We start from the raw sequence: 5,250 nt of genomic DNA, 5'->3' as shown, positions 1-5,250 counted from the left end.
AAGTCACACAGACAATTACTAACAGAGCCAGAAACCCAAATCCTGTTTCCTCTAGTCTAATCCACTAAATCCCTCTAAGAAGCACCATAACCTCAGCAATTGGATTTTCTGGGTATGCATTCCAATGGCTAGAAATCAGGCAAACTGTAAATGCTGCCAGCAAGTGCTAAATATGAACTAGTGGGCACCCAGAGCTGAACCCAAAGCCCTACTTTGAACATTCTGTAGTCAATCCATTTTTCACATATTTTCCTGAGTTCTCCTGGATATTATTATAGCTCTGGAAAGAGAGTTGGTTGGAAAACTTGGCATCAACTGTGCAAATAAAATGAAATGAATAAGTTTTTCTTTTAAGAGAGTTTATTTCTTCAAAACATCGGTTCAGAAGCTGTGGAAGCAGCCGTATTTAATTAAACAAATGCTAAGAAACCTCATGTTTTCAGTGAAGCAGACATGGTTTTTGCCATCTGTCTTTTTGCAATTGCAGTCTCCATACAGTAGATGTGGTTTAAAAAAAAAAGAAAAAAAAGAATCGTGATTGGCTTCTTCGCTAAAAATCATTTTTTTGTGTGTGAAAATTGTCATCTTAATTACTATGAGAATGAACAAAATAGATAAAAAAAGAGTAGAATTTCTAAGTAGGTTTTTGAAAGGGTCCTGATTTCTGTGATATGCTGTTTGTTTCCTCATTTAATACACATATACAGTTGTCACCCATCCAAAATGAACAACATAACAAAATGGGAGCTTTTGGACAGATGGATGAACACATGTCTCTTGATTTTGTAGATAGCATGGTACCTGGAAGTGCCTTGAAAATCTATAGTTAAAAAAAATGCAGAAAAGTGAGATGCCACATGTGCTATAATCCAATATGAAACAAGTTGAGAACCAACAAGGTGACAGGATTCATTTTTCATCTTTGATAAATCACTAAATATGTGCAGATAGTCCTTTTGTATGTGCAGGGTTGGAACACTGATAATGTTAGGCAGACTCAGAGGGACACTTTACGGTTATCAAGTAAGAGGATTTTCAAAGCAAATACTTAGTAATACTATTACCATCATTTCAGATTCTCACTTCTAAAATTATTTACAGTGTAGAATCATTTAAATCCCATTTCCAAAATATCACTTGAATCTACGTATTTGTCTCCATTGCTGTCATCATTACCCTAATCTAAGATGACACGATCTCCTATCAAGACCGCTTCAGCACTCTCCCAACTCATATCTGTCTCTCCTTTCTTGCTAAGGCTGATCCCAACTCCTGAAAAGATTGTAGTTCCCTCCACCAACCCCCTATGTAATTTGAATAAAACTGTGCTTTATCTTTTAAAAAGATTTTAGCATATGACTCTGGAAAACTGCTTTATTTTCTGGTCTTCAAGGTAAGAATGTGACTTGCATTTGTATAAGACTGTTGCTCGATACAGAAGTGCCTCTGTGTTTGGGTGTCTATATTCTGGATCATATTAATTAGAATCTAGAACTACGTTCTGACGGATTAAAAAAGCCATGAAATCATAGCATCACATTCTTTAATCTTAATCAAAATTTCAAGCTCAAGGATCACTGTGCATAATACAACAGAAATGCTACTTATGTGGTACTTTATGTGTTTGCAAGAAAAAATGCTTTTGAGAAGAACACATCTGTTATTTTGGCTCACTCACTGTCCACTAACTGTTTTTCTTTGGGGGACCAAGTTAATCAAAGAAATGAGCATGTTATCCAGGCAAGGCCAATCAGAAGCTTTCTTCCTAGAATTTGAATCTCGAGCAAGTAACAAAATCTAAAATAAACTCAAGTTTATTCACCCAGTGGCAGTGATCTTAATAACTGTCCATTGATTCTCATTACCTATATTCCTGGGCCTATTCTTTTTTTTTTTCTTTGCTCTTTCAGCCATCATTTCCAAAGGGCTACTCTGTTTCCGCCCCCTACCCCAAAGTTGTTCTAATTCCCACCCTGTAGAGGCCAGGCTTTTTGAGTTCTGGCAACAATATATTTCTACCAATTTCCCTTTTTGTTTAAATTGGAGAGAGCTGATTTTTGTTTGCTATTTGCAACCAGAGAACTCTACTTAGCGTAGTTGTCATTCCTTTTTAGTTTAAATACTAAGCCCGCTATCCGGGAGAGGGCAATTAGAAGCTCTTCCTACTATCTGAATTATCTAAATACCTAAATAATAGCAAGTAGTACTGTAACCTTAATTTCACCAGAAACAAAGTTATAAAATAATATTATTAAAAAGGAGAAGATCTGTAACAAGCGTAGTTCTGGTCACTCCTTTCTTTATGTCTCTTTCCATAGATGATAGTGCTAAGAATATTCTACACTTTTTTCAACCATACACACACACACACGTGCACACAACACACCATTTGAGTAGCCATTGAACTTGCTCTTAGTCCAAAGTGAGGTAACTCAAACACACATTTCTCATTGATGTTAAGAGTAGCTACAGCTGATGATTCTTGGCTACTATCCAGTAGTTTTGGTATGCTAAGATTTCTTCTTACAACTCTTCCCTTAACTAAGGGTCTAAATGCCTCCTGCCAGGTCACCATAGGGCCTTCAGATGGAGAGGGGCAGGGGAGACTTGAGGTTAATAAAACAGTGGCCATGTCCAGCTCAGTTGTTACCCAATCAACTCTCTTTCATGATCTTCTGAGAGGCAAAATTCCTCTAGCTTCACTAAAGACTTTCAAAATATATTTCTTTTCTTTTTTGGAATATCAAAGTTTAACCATAAAATAGAGAGACTTTGAAAAGTAAGCAATAGCAAATGCATAGATCCAAAAGAATATTATTTAAAGTAGATATCTTAAGATGGTATACATTTTGTGAATAATACAAAAAAATTTTTTTGTAGAACCTGTGTTAGAATTAGCTAGTTTGATTCTTTTTTTGATTATCAAAATATCTAGAGCCAAATGACTATTTTTAATGTCTGAAGATCAAGTTTATCTCTAGAGAATAAAAATATGATAATTTCCCAAAGAATAGTGAAAAATTTCAGAACGATGTGTATAACAAGATCTCATTTTGTAGAAACAAATACAAATATGTTCAAGACACATTTCTTTTTTTAAAACTTTATTTATTTTATTCAAATGTAAGAATTATTTATTTATAATAGGTTCTCAGCCCGTCACATATATTTATGAACAGACATTTTATTTATTTATTTTTTAAAACATTTTTTGATATTTATTTACTAATTTTTATCACCTACAGCACCTAGTATTCCTAGGTGGTCTCCCATCCAAGTACTAAGCAGGCCTGACCCTGCTTAGCTCCAGAGATCAGAGGAGATTAGGCATGTTCAGGGTGGCATGGCCATAGACAAGACATATTTCTGTTCCCATTTTAATGTAGAAGTATTTTTTAGTCCCCAAAAGCTATTTATAAAATAACAGTTCATCAGACAATTAATGACATCTGAGAAGTGAAAAATATTATAGATAGTCCAACTGTCCCCAAGTCTTCTATCCTATAATACCCCTTGCTATTAATATCCAAATCAAGTGGCTCAAATTTCTATCCAATTTCTGCAGTATCTAGCACCCGTCCCAAAATGTCCTATGATTCCTTAGAGCCCCTATCATCATCGCTGGGTCTAGATAGCTGCTCCAGTTATTTTTTTTAATTTATTTTTTAATTACAGTTGACATACAGTATTATATTAGTTTCAGGTATACAAGATACCTTATGAAGTATCACCCCAAATACGTCTAGTAACTACCTGATACCATACAAATTTCTATCCAATTTCTGCAGTATCTAGCACCCATCCCAAAATGTCCTATGATTCCTTAGAGCCCCTGTCATCATCGCTGGGTCTAGATAGCTGCTCCAGTTTTTTTTTTTAAATGTATTTTTCAATTACAGTTGACATACAGTATTATATTAGTTTCAGGTATACAACATATCTTATGAAGTGATCACCCCAATACGTCTAGTAACTACCTGATACCATACATAGTTATTACAATATTATTGACTAGATTCTTATGCTGTACTTTACATCCCCATGACTCTTTTAATAACTGGCAATTAGTATTTCTTACTCCCTTTCACCTTTTTCACCCATTCCCCAAACCCATCTCCCATATGGTGACCATCAATTTGTTCTCTGTATCAATGAGTTTGTTTCTGTTTTGTTTGTTCATTTATTTTGTCTTTCAGATTCTACATACAAGTGAAATTGTATGGTATTTGTCTTTCTCTCTCTGACTTATCTCACTTAGCATACTACCCTCTAGGTTCACTCATGTTGCTGCAAATGGTAACTTTTCATTCTTTTTTATAGCTGAGTAATATTCCATTGTATATGGACCACATCTTTATCCAATTGTCTCTCAATGGACACTTAGCTCCAGCTATTTTTTATCTACACTCATCATCTCACCCTCTTTCTCTGCACTTCTTCAAATGCTTCTGCACTGTTAACTGCCTTCATTTCCCAACCATCATTAACACAAAGCTTTATGGATATTCATGCTTTTACTGGAATTTAAGGAAAATAGAGACATATTACAGGTCAGCACCAAATAGTCGATAACATTAAATAGAATTTTATAAATAAAATATTTTTAGCCATCCCAGCTCTAGTGAATTTATCAATGGCAATTTTCTCCATGGGCTCCACTTTCCACCATATTTTGAGGGATCTATTTCTCCTTAATGCATACACCTTTTTACTAATTTCCCCCTCTTTCAGATCTAAGAGGACATTTTAGACCCTCTCTTCCTAGTTGCTAGAGGAAACACAGTATTTCTAAGATATGTTACTCTGAATAATCTGCTCTTAACTCCACTGCAGAGCAAACTCACAAGATATTATTTCATGCCAAAAAAACATGTTTACTTCAAAACAGTTAAGACATGAGCGGGGGAGTGCAGGAAGTGGTGTACATAAATGAAATGAATTGGACGTGTGTCGATAATCATTGAAACTATGTGATAAATTCATAATACTAACCTCTCTACATTTATAGATATAATACAATAATAAAGAGAATTCTAAAAGACAAATAGATAACCTTTGTGGGCTGAAAGTAAATATGAGGTTTTTTTGTTTGTTTTTGTTTTTTTAGAAGTAAATATCTCTCTTTTGGAACTCGATAATTATCTATGGAGCAACTCTTACAAATGGTAAGAGGTTGTGCAGAAGCAGTTAGTACCAAACCCACTTTGTTAAAAAGGCCTGTTAAAATAGTTTTATAAAATACATAAATTC

General features: G+C 34.6%; 1 pseudogene; it reads right to left on the bottom strand.

Annotated features, from left to right (window-relative positions):
* Window positions 1-3,236: 3,236 nt before the first annotated feature.
* LOC112479912 lies at window positions 3,237-3,355 on the bottom strand (annotated as a pseudogene).
* Window positions 3,356-5,250: the final 1,895 nt, after the last annotated feature.

Source organism: Pteropus alecto, unplaced genomic scaffold (assembly GCF_000325575.1).
Source record: "Pteropus alecto unplaced genomic scaffold, ASM32557v1 scaffold21, whole genome shotgun sequence".
Taxonomy (NCBI): Eukaryota; Metazoa; Chordata; class Mammalia; order Chiroptera; family Pteropodidae; genus Pteropus; species Pteropus alecto.
Note: the sequence above shows the minus strand (reverse complement) of the source record. Positions and strands in the feature narration are given on the sequence as shown.